Here is a 12,557-nt window from a genome sequence, read left to right on the forward strand (position 1 = left end):
CCCCCGCCTCTCCCCCAGCCCTCCCTGTGCCTGTTGTCTCTGTTTGTTAGCGAGATGATTCCTTCTGTCATGTCAAAGGCAACATTATCATATTCTTGTTGCCTGGGAAACCAGCGCAGAGAGAGACAACGACTTAAAGCCTTCATGGTGTTTGAAGCTGGATAACATGAAAGGTTATCCACGGTGCTGTGAGAGTTGGAATTGTGACATATCTGAAAAGGTCTTATTGGTGGAATCTTCTTTTCTTTTTTTTTTTCCTGGTTCGCTGTTTTCCGAGAATTTCCCTCTTGGTTGTTTGTTAATAGATTCAGTTCAGTGAAATTAGAACATGGCTTAGGTAGTCACAAAGGTAACATGTTCAATCCACCCTGAAGCGTGAAGATGGAGTTTTGACTGCAGCAGTTTTCTTTTGTGTAATCACGAGATTAAAAAGTGTTGACCTTCAACAAGATGCACATTTGATACAGTTGGAAGAATCCAGCAATTATTTGCAGATATCAATGACTACCTGAAAATGAATGTTTCCTTTATTGTTCACGAGTATATTATGTAACAGATTAATGTATATGATGTATTTACTATAGAACCGTGTTTGAACCATACCACTCACTAATAATGCCTCATCTATATAGAGTTTCTAAATGGTAACCAACAGCTTTATTAATGTTAAATAATTCATCTGCTAAGGCTTTTTGATCAATTATAAGCCATTAATAAGATCAATGTTTGGGTTGCCAGGTTGTGACAAATCCCTTTGGCTGGTGTTCATCCTCCTCCAGCATGACACTTGATTTATCTTCTTAGATGAGCTCTTGCGTTCATCAGAAAAGCGGCTCCAGTGGATCGCCCAACCACTTTCCTTCTGGAAAAGGTCTGCAGAAAAAACAGACCAAAACCCAATCATCAATAAGTTATCAAAATGTACACCTGTATCGTGTTTATATCTGCAGACCAGCTGGCTTATTACAAAGTGAGATGTGTTTTTAATAATGGATTACCAACATTTGTAACTGCATTATTACAAATTAAACACCAGTCAAAGGGTTTTTTTCACACAGCAACCCAAAAAATGTTCTTAATCAGCATCATGACTGGGTACGTTTGTAGAGACCGTGTAATTAAACAGCCTTATATATGATATAAAAATTTCACATATTCACATATTTTTTTTTCTAACTTTCTTAGTTTTGTTTGACAGTAACATCCCTGATATTCATACTAAATGTAATAATGTCAAAGGAACACTTTCATTATTTAGGGAAATATAGATTGGACATTTCTGGAAAGAGGTGGGCTACATTATTGTATTGACTGTTGGTTTCAGTACATCTCCCTCTTGAACATGGAATATTTATCATGAATTCATTCCCAAAGTAATTAATATAAAAAAGGGCCAATTTGTACTTAAATGTTGATATTTTGCAAGAAAACAGGCTGATAGCTCTTAAAAAGAAAAGAAAAAATAAACCACCCTTAGGTAAGCAGGTTAAGGATATGATGTAATCATGTGTGTGAATAAAATAAGACAACACAGTTTAGTAAATAGAAGATAATGGAGTTACACTGGCAGTAATGGATAATGATAATGATTCCTAAGAAGAGTAATTCATGTATAGAGACATCTGAAGCAACCCCCCACCCTTGAGGTATATGCGACTCTTCGTGTCCTTGGTTTGAGAGGCATTAAATGTAAATTGCGTGTGTACAGGCTACATACAGTGTATATTGTGTTGCATCATTGTTTCCTTTTTTTTTTTCCTTTTTATTTTTCTCTTTGTGTTTCTATGTAAGCAGATCACTTACTGGTAAGAAGTCTTTGAATTGATTTTTAACATGATTTTTACTATTTGTTACCAGCGGCATTTTCTGTTTTGTATTGTATTTTGTAATTCAGTCCTTTCCTCTTGTAAACTATTTATGCTTATTAAATTAAAATTTGTACTCGCGACCTTCGTATATCTAAAGTCCTGGCTATGACCGTGCCCAGAGCCACCAGCTACCAGTCTATTACTCAACACATTTTATGTCATTTGGGCTGCCTGGTGGACATTCCTCGTAGAGAACAAACAAATTAAATCACAGTCCATTCAGTGCGGTTAATCCAGTTCCATATCTTTAGCCCGGGCTCTGTGGAGTGTGACAGTTCAATCCGAGTGGAACCGCGTGTCCTGGATTTCCTAACCGCTCCCGCTGCTGCTGGTTGGCTACATTGTATCAGTTCCCACTAGAAGAACCACCACGGCGCTCATCCAGAAACGGTGAATACGGAGGAATTAACCTGGATGGGAAGCTGTTAACTGTGGGATTAATTGCCACAAGGTCGCGGGAGTGGACTGGACTTGTGTCGGGCTTGAGACGGCACCGATAAAAATGCGTTCCGGACTCGGTTGTTTTCGATGTGGACGGTATCTCGAAGTGTGATGGCAGAAGTCCAGTGAATCGCTGGCCTCCCCTCCTCTCTTGTGTTGGATGTCTTGGGGAGTGCGCTGCCACTGGTTTCTGGTGCTTCAGATTTTTTTTAGAGGTTTTGTTGTAATTCAAGCCCATTACTCTGATTTGATCTTTTTATGGAGTGCACACCACCATGGACAGACCGGGGGTTTGGAATAAGAGTGACTAGCTAAGTCGGTAAGTTAGTGAATTTTTTTTTTTTTATCTTATTGTTGATAATGCAAAGGCTCGCTAGCCATTTAACGCCAGCCTTGCGTGCAAGGAAAGCTGGCTAGCTTTACAACATATAGCCACACAGCATGCAGCAGCAAGAAGCTAGCCAAGCCTGACTGCACTCTGAGCTCATTGTTTCACTCTGCCTGCTAGCGTACAAGTCAGATTAGCTCATTACACCAAGCTAAGTTAGCGCTGTTAGCTTCTTGAAGTTCAACTAACGTGTAAACATGTAAAATGCTAACTTAACGTGCTCTTATCCTGAGTAACGTTGAAGCACCTAATGAAATAGCTTTAGTACACGGGTAGTAACGGTCAGCTTTCACTTCAGGCAGAGGAGAACCACTCGCCTGCTTGTATGCACCAATCATTTTTATTTTAAGTTCAATTTTAGGCAACAAAATGTTTTTTGAGGAAACACTAGTTGGACAGAGTTAAAGCTGCAGATTCCTCCAGTGTAGTGCCTACAGTGTTTCCCAAGCTGAGTACCGGGGACCCCAGGGGCTCTGTGAGTGGGGTTTTTTGAGATTCTCAGTATAAACAGAAAATGAAACGTTTTTCAGTAACGTGTAACTCCTGAGGTTTTTCAACAGAATGTGAGACTGTGTGTGACCCCATGTTTCACTTCCACTACACTGGTTAACAAACAACACTTTGAATATAAGGTGTTACACTTCAGCAACGCCTTATATGTGGTAAACTGTCTTCTCTAGTGGAATTTAAGGGGATAAGATCTTAAGAAATGGTGTACTGTGGTCTAATAAACCTTGTAGATTTCTGATAGGAAAAAATGTTGGGACCCTTCTCTCCAGATTAGTCAGTTTCTTTTCGTTGGCTCATTTTGTTGGGGCTGTCCAATCTCAGTGAAGTGAGTCATTCAATTAAAGCACTTTTTTTCTTTTTTCTTTTTTCTTTTTTTTTTTTTTTTTACAAGACCACTTTGGGCTAACCCTGTTCTCTATCCTGTGGCCTGTGCTGCTCCATAGAGTGCGACAGTACCACATTTAAAAACTGGTCATGTTGACTGCAGCTCAATACTCGATTGCAGGTTAACATATATGTCAGTTAGTCAAGATCTGAGATTACAATTATGTATTTTATAAAAAAAGAATTATAAAATGTGAAAGTTTCTGCAGGAGGGTTGATAAATATCCAACCCCAACAGGTTGCCTTTAAAATGGAGCAGTATTCATGTAAAGTTGAAGTTGCGATGTTGGTCTAGGCAAAATGTCAGGTTTGTGGGTGGAAAAGTGTGAGATTTGGTTGTCATTGTGTAAGCAAGCTGCAAGATAATGTTGGTATCGGTTTTGTATGTTTTGCAGAACCTTGTTCTTTGTTCCTAATGAACTACTGCCTACAGTTAAACTGATATGATTGGCTGTTCACATATTATCATTTGTGTTGCTTATTTCTGTTTTTACTCGTGCAACTGCTTAAGGCTTACAATGCAACTCCTAAGTCCTCCATCTGACCTGACCAAATTAATGGACTAGTCTCTAGCATTACCCCAGGGGGATGTATTTCAGAGAATGTCAACAGTGTCTGTGAAAATTGCAAATTCAGTTTTACTAGAGTGTACTAAAACTGAAGAGATAAATTGGCCAGGTTAGATTTGTCCACCACAGAGCTCTGACAATTTTATATTTACACTGAAAAGGTCTGTCTCAGTACAAATCTTGGTCACAGTTCTTTCAACAAAAGCAATCTAAATGGGCTTTGGCTCTGATCCACAGTGATGTAAAAACAATATCTGGGTGAACAACCTAATTTTTTGCCCAATTTTTTCTGATGTCTTGCACAGCAAAAACACTGTAAACAGACCTATTACCTTTCCAGCACGGTCCTGTTAAACCAGATACACCATGGTTGCACTGTGGTCGGGGCTGAGAGAGCGCATCGCCAAAATAAGTTTCACCGATCAAAATGCTTCACACAGAGGCTCTGAAACTTATAGGAGCATCAACACGTTTTTTTTTTTTATTATTAATTAATCTGTTGATTTTCTCAAGTAATCAAAAAAAGCAATCAATAATGTTGTTGCCCTAAGACTTGTTTTCAAGTGTTTAACCACCTACTGTCCATGCTTTTTGTTCAGATAAAAACATCAATAACCGAGAAAGGAAACTTTGAATATTTGGCAGTGAAACATTTTACTTGTTCCTGAAGAACCTAAAGCATTCATGATAATGCAGTACATTTGAAAAACCAGTTTGGTAACCTTGCATTTTGGCAACTCCATTTGCTGGCAAAAACTCTGAGCTGGTGACTCTGATAAAAGATAACCATAACATAAATGCAGGTGTGAGATATTACATGAATTCCTCCTATGCTCAATTGTAGCAACACTTCACTGTCCTGTTAATCCACTTTGTTCCAGTGTGCCATGCAATAAATATGGCTGATTCGCACCTAGCATTTGCTTATGTGCAGCATGTTGGAAGTTCTTTGGACACTCCACTTAGCAGCAGACCTGTGGTTGTTTTGTATTCAAACACTTTGTCAAAAACATCAGCAGTGGCTAGCAGTTGGGTTGCTCAAAGTAAAGGCTTGGCATGCAGTCACTAGAGCCTGACTGGTTAGTTGGTTTCAAACTATCAAGTGACTTAACAGGAAGTAATGTGAATGACGTAGATAAACAGTCACACATACGACCACAAAATGAATATTGGATATTTAGGGTAATAGAGAGATCTATGCAAAACATAGTACTATAACAATGTCAGGCCCGGATGATTTCATGTTGCTGGTGGTACTATTAATAAATGTAATACTTCTTCAGAGCAAACATTTGTTCCTTCCTTTGGAACAGGAAAAATTCATCTTTTTTTATGGTGAGACAGGCTCAGTTCTTCTCCATTTGATAACCTTTTTTTTTATACCAGTAATTTGTTTTAATGATTGTAAGGAGCTTTGCTGTAGCACACCAGGTACATTTTATACAATCTGAAAGAGCTATCATTTGCAAAATGGAAGTGAAATTTAAGACTCTAAGCTCCACACAATAACATAACATTTTATTGTTGTCAGAGATGTGTAAATTTGCCCAATGCTTGGACGAGTGCTTAAGCTGAATATACGAGCAATGCCACTTGAGGAAATCCCCATTTTATTATTGACCAGATGTGATTTTTGAGACAACTGAGGAGCTTGTGATGTTTTTAAATGGGGGGGAAACAACTGATTGTAAAAGTGACTAATGTATGTGATGATCAGTGGCTTTAACTTTGACCAAATATGTATTTGTCAGTATGTGTATGACTAGAAGGAAATATTATGTTGCGAGGATCTGAAAAAAAAAAACAGTGAAAATTATTATTACGTTTTGTGTTCATTTTACGTACCTTTTAAAAATGTGTTCCACATGAGGCTGGACGTCCAAGAAACAGTGTGGAAGAGGAGATTGTAACAGTGTTTGTTTAGAGGTCCAGGGCATCAGATTAGTCCAGAACAAGGGGATTATTTTGGCTTTGTAAGTCTCCCGTCATCTCATGGGCGCACACCAGCTGATGGCAAACTCAGAAAGGATTTGGTCTATATCCTTTTTAAGTACCTTAAAATCACTTGAATGAAGCCATTTATGAATGTATATTCCCATGTGCAATTGCATTCTTGGATTTTACTTGGGCAAAGAAATAGAAGTAATAATAATAGACCTTCGGAATGAGAAGCCTATGCGTTCCTTGACTCCCTTTGTGAGTTGGTGTTAAGACTCATAATGTGGTTAGTGTCGTTTCACAGATTGAGAGGAGATGGAGAATCTTTGTAGTTAAAAACATCACACAGTGTTTCCCCATGGTTGAGATTTATTTGAAGTGGTCCACCTAAAGTGGTGGGGGTTGGGCTCGTTAAAGCCCTGGTGGGAAGCTACAACATCCAACACTTGAGAGTCTGCAGGAAAAACAGCATTACATACATGATCTGACTTCCAGATAGTAGCCAGTAATGCATACAGCAGACGTTTTACTTGCTACTCTGCACAGTCAGCTGCATTTAACAGGGAGACATTTAAAAGGAAGAATTAGTGAATAAAAACGTTTAGGAAATTCTTTTTTTTTTGAGTCTCAGGATTTCACAGTTCAGTGTTTGAGCCTTATCCTGATCTCAGAGCTTTAGATATTGATCAATACAGAGCAGGTCAAAATCATTTAAAGTAGAAAACGTAAACATTCTCTTCTTTAAGCTTCTCAAATGTGAAAATATCTGGCGTTTTTATTGCTGTTTACTGTTATTAGGAGGGTCAAACGATTAATCAAGAAAACAATTGATTGCGATTACATCCATTAGTCACAGGCCTAATACAGAGTCCATTGCACGCAGCTGCACACTTGGCTTTAAGTGTGTGTGAGTGTGCGCATATATACGCATATAATATACTTTATATATATATATATATGGAAAGAGAGAGGTGTCATATAGAATAGTTGGGGGGTGGATTTGGATCGTCGTCTCTTCATCTCCGCCAGAAAGAAAAATGCTGAGGTTCAGTTTCAGTCTGCAGCTAGCAGCATGCTAATGGGCACATGAGGAATATTTAAGTATTGCAGAAATAGTAGCAGTGGAAACAAGTGTTTTTAATGTTGCAACAAACATGTCATTTGACTCACAGTCCCTTCAGTGTGTCTGTAGATATCATTAATTAAAACAGCTCGTTGCCGTTTTATTTGCTTGTTAAAATGTCAAAACACAGTGAGGTGTTTTTCTGACAGCTTGTGGATTACTTGAAATGCCGTAGACTAAACAAAGGATGTGAACTGGATCTGCTCTTCTGTTGTCAGTATTGATCCGTCCATCCATCCTGTGAATCAGCTTGGGACACTTGTGGGGGCAAATGTATCTGGGTTAAGCCACCAAAATAAATCTTATATATTTTTATATATATGTGTGAGCTGTTGGGTTATGGAAGAACATTACCTCTTTATTTCCTGGGGTTACTATTTTGTTGAAAAAGTTGACTAGATGTGACAGTTGTCTTGTGAGCTGTAAACTGGTATCATGGGTCAAAGAATATGCAATTCTGCTTTAGTTTTTATAGCATTGATTGGTTTCCTCGCGAGCGAATTTCCAATTATAGCAGGAAAGAGCTTTGAATGCTTGTTGCACAGTTGCTGCTTTGCCAGAGACTGGTGATCCATCTTTTCCTGGGATGCGAGCCCAGGTTACGCTCAACTCTCTGCCACACACGCTCTAAAGATATTGTCAGCTTTTGTGGTGCTGCACAGTCCCGAGTGCTGCAGAAATGCTGTCTCATTTGCCTTTTGGTTTGATGGATCATTTCTGTATTCTTAGAAAGATAAGACACAGAAATTATGAGTCCATTCAGGCTGATATTGATGAGATTTTTGTTGTTGTCATAATAATGAAGCCCTGTCAAATTGCATTAGTATATTTAACACACTGTTGCTTTCAGTAGGGTCTTAATTCACCCACTCAAAAACAACATGACCTTGTTCGCCGCTCTTGCTTCATTTGTTTCTGACACTGGTGATCTTTTCACTGCAAGGTGCACACAAGTGGTATGAAATTGTTGCTGCTCTACAGTTGCTGTAGCCCATCAATTTGTTGACAGAAAGCAGATGCCGTAAGCTTGATTTTTATCCGTAGGAATGTCACGGTCTTTTATAAATGTACATTGTTGAGTCGAGTTGTTGTTGTTGTAGAGCAGGAAAGGTCTGTGAAGATGATGTGTGGGATTTCCTCAGTGCACATCAATACTGTAACATGGTGGCAGTGAGTGGGTGGTTCTGAGGCACTGTCCCCATTGCTCTAATCATACTGCAGGATCCAGTGTCGTCTGTAGAATCAAAGAGAAACATTGTCTCTCTGGGCTGACACATGCCTCACTTGTGCTATTGACGAGTAAATGAGAGAACATCCACAAATGACAAAAATTGCTGCAGTCTAAAGTTGAAACACATGATCGAGTGGAACTTCAATACAGATGTCAATGCTTTTTAAAAAAGAAAGTAGTAATTCTCTTTCTGTCAGGCACAGGCCTGAGCGCACATGGACACAGATTTATAGAAGTGTTTTATGTTCGTCTTAAGTTTGAAACATATTCACATCAAAGCAGTTTCAGTTTATAGACCACTGAAGTGTTGTCATTTCAGGCGCACAGTGATCATGTCCAGTTCCTTTTAACTGTGCATGGATAAAGAATCTTCTGGGATTACAGGCTTTATTCGTTTGATTTTGCAAGACATGTACTGTAAATATCACGGGGCTAGTTTCTTTGGCAGTGTGTTTGCAGCTGTTTGATAATGAAAACATTACCAAAGAAACTAGTGCAGGATGTTTTGGCAGTGCCAAAATCTCCCACTTTTCTCTTATTTGCTTTAGATTTTTATGGTGACTTCAAAATTGGTTCACACCCGTGTCACCAGTTACAACAAATCCCCTTTAAAATCCACCAATCTTGAACAAAATAGTCGGTTTTGGCGTGTAGTTACAGGAAATCATATTATGGCCCTCAAGGTTGGACAGTACTGGTTGGCCAGTTGCCCCTGGCAACCACATTTGGACCACTGTCAACCATTTTGTATAGTGTGGTTGCTCTTTTAGGTAACCAACACACTGATTCCTCTGTTGTAAATGTAAAATCTTGTACCTAGGCAAACAAGAGAGCTGCTGTTGTGCTTTGTTGGAAATGCCATAATATGTTAATCTATTTAAATATGTTAATGTAAAAAAAAGAAGTCAAATAATGAACCACATCATTCACAAACCCAGAAGACAGTTGCTGACGCTGTTCGAAGAATTTATCGATTAATTCATTAGTTATCCAACATTGTTCCCAGTTTTCTCTATTATATTAATGAACAATGACAACTGTGAAAATTGTTAGTTGCGGAAGAAACTATTCACTCTTTAAAAGTCTTTCAGCACCATGGGGAAACTAAAACTAAAAGCACCAGAGAATGCACAGAATGGGGCTTGAGGTTTGAAATATTAATTCATCAAACCAGGCTACCCTGCAAACGGTTTACTACAAATTCTGAAAATGATAAAAACATTTTCAGACTTAACTCATTTGTCGGTTCTTCTGATCAAATTAGACACAAGTGACAAGCCACTGATCTGATCACGCCGCAGGAAGTAATTATCTGTCCTTGTTCATTTTCCCATTAATCGGACAAGGTGCTGGAACCAGATTCACTTATTTGCACGGGAAATTCATGTCATACTTTAATAAACAGTATTATGCAATTTTCACAACAGATCCAGGAAAATCTCACATTAAAAACACATGTCTATCTCAAGAGTATTAAAATCGTGAGAAAGCAGTTAATGTCGCAAATTAAGCAACACTTGCAGTAATCATAAACTTTTCACTCACCCATTACAGAAAAAAAAACCTCCAGTAATGACACTGGACAGATCAGAGTGTAGCTGCAGGCAGTGTATATTGATTTCTTCTTCAGCGCCATTGCTGTGATGTTTACCGCACATTATAAAAACATCTGCACTGTGGACGTTTGTCTAAACAGCCAGAGAAGCAATCTTGTGGCTTTAACATAAGTGGATTGGACCGTCCTGACTGGTTTGGAAAAATATGGGTGGGTAACGTTTCACTCAACAGCTAAAGGCAGATTTATGCCTTTGTGTTGAGATGTTGTGGTATCTGCATGCAGGGCAGTGGAGGCTATCTGGGTTACATGGAGACAACAAAAATTGCTTTCCAACTTGGTCTACCCAATGTTTTCTCTGACATTTTTTCCATTGCTGGGAGTATTTGTTGATTGGAAACACAACACGGTGCAGGTTGATAAAAATGCCCGCTAATGCTCCTTTTCAGTAATGTTACACAAATGCATATATTGAGATAATGCAAAGCCATCCCCACTGGAAGACTTCCTCTAACCACAATCAGCTCTGTTTATATATATTAAAAAAAAAAAAAGTGGAATAAATGAAGGAAAACCCAATTACTTTGGGTGCATAATAAATGCACGACACGTCTTGATAATGTACAACACATCCATCTAGTGAGGTAGCGGTGCCGCAACAATCTACAGGTTAAATCCTACGAACTATAAATCAGTTCCCCACGCTGTCGGCATCCACACCAGGAGCAGAGAAACAACCCGACAGAGAAGCATAAATTCAGCTTTAGTGTTATTAGTAGTAAAGTGAAGTATTGAGATCCCCCGGGCTGTGAATATGTCAGACTAAATATGAATATGTAGTGTGGCACTGCTGAAAAGGAACACTTGTGCCATTGTCTAGGAATATGGTGTCTTAGGTTTTACTTGTACCATACTGTAATCTGCCAGAAAATAGATTAGATCCTGACATTAAAGGAGAATATAATGTCTTGACAGTCAGTCTGTTTGCTTTGCATTTTAATTTGGCAGGCTCTATAAAGGAAGATTGACAGTGTTGCAGAAAATGAAAGCTGGCAGGCACGTACAATAGAAAAGGTAGATTAATAACTGAAAGAAAAGAGTTGATATCTGACAATCTGAGGAAAAAGGAAGCAAACCTGAGCTCTTTTCAGGATGACAAAGCATTTGAGCTCTGACCTAGCTGACTTGCATTTTTGAAGGTGCATGCACACGAGGCTTGTCATTTCCTTTAATGGATGACAAAGTGGTCATGGTGGCAGCAGATAGGTAAACAAGAACGTGAGACGTTTGAATAAGGCAAACGTATTGCAACGAGCATTGGGTGGTGCTTTTTTTTTTTTTTTATGTTTTTCTTGATTACTTTCCAAAATGGAACATGAGGAAAACTGATCTAGCTCCCCCAAGACCCAAGAAATTGCTATTTTGCAAAATGGAAACTGTGGTTGTTTACAGCAGCAGTTTAGTTCCAGAAGTCTTAAGACCATGCGAAACAGAATACAGAGCTCAGTTTGTGCTGTCTAAAAATTATCGACGAGGGTTAATGCGAGTTTAAATGTGGGAGTGAACACTGGTGAAAAGATTAAGCAAACATCCAGCGCCAACAAGTAATTATACCATACTTGAGTAGGAAAAAATATGAAAGCATCAAAACAAACAAGTTCAGTTTTTATTACACACTGGGTGTAGCTGAATGGGAACACTTACTTTATCATCCCTGAAATGCAGAATGCTACTCCTCCCCCTCTTATACATACATTTTCTTGTACAACTGTCAGCGCTCATTGTCAGATACATTTTGTGTTTTTAGGAGCAAGATTAAGTTGCAAGATGGAACCACTGCAGATGGAAGTATTTAATATGATGTGTTGTGCAAAAAAGGAAAAATTTAGAGATAGTGGAATTAAATGGTCAGTAATTGATCCAAGCACTGTGAAAAACTTACAGTATTCAATCAATGATGAATTGGGTCTAAATTGGTGCCTTCTCCTGATACTCATCAATTTTTGAATGTGACACTTGTGCCTCTCAGGAACAAGATCACTGTTGCATCGATTCTGGAAAGCGACCATGTGAGAGTGACAATGGCATTTGAGACTCGCTTTGTTGACTCTGCTTCTGTTAAGCAGCAGCTGGGAGGGAGGCTGGCAGTTATTCGAGGTTAATGGTTGTCCATGCCCTCTCTCTAGTTAGACACTTATATGGCAACACCTCAACTGTACATGGTACAAACAGTAGTGCAGTGTATTAGTCATTCAGCAGTGGCCTGCTGTCTTCTCATAGTTAGACCCCTGACTCCCCACAGGAGCAGCAACACCACTGTTCCATGTGGTGCTTTTATTGCTGTGTTACAAGTCAGCCATTTACAATGTAGTAGGATAATAGAACTTTCCTTGATTAAACTACTTTAGCATTTTGAAATGTCCAGAGAAGGTATATGCAGATACCATTAATGTGACTGAATGTATTCTGTGCAGATGGATACGAGTTTTTAGAATTTGTTAAAATGCATGTAATAAACAATACACAAAAGACTGAAGTAAAAAAAAAAAA

General features: G+C 38.7%; 1 protein-coding gene across 2 annotated transcripts in view; it reads left to right on the plus strand.

Moving 5' to 3' along the window:
• The first annotated feature begins 2,223 nt into the window (after positions 1-2,223).
• Positions 2,224-12,557, plus strand: part of znf609b (zinc finger protein 609b) — a 74,043-nt gene continuing 63,709 nt past the window's right edge. For both annotated transcript variants that reach the window (XM_087179409.1, XM_087179410.1), the window contains exon 1: positions 2,224-2,628. The gene's annotated coding sequence lies outside the window, so the exon portion shown is untranslated. The remainder of the gene's footprint in view (positions 2,629-12,557) is intronic.

The sequence above is a fragment of the Seriola lalandi genome, unplaced genomic scaffold (assembly GCF_002814215.2).
Source record: "Seriola lalandi dorsalis isolate HSWRI2012SDOR001 ecotype SW California unplaced genomic scaffold, Sedor1 jcf7180002054835, whole genome shotgun sequence".
NCBI classification, from domain to species: Eukaryota; Metazoa; Chordata; class Actinopteri; order Carangiformes; family Carangidae; genus Seriola; species Seriola lalandi.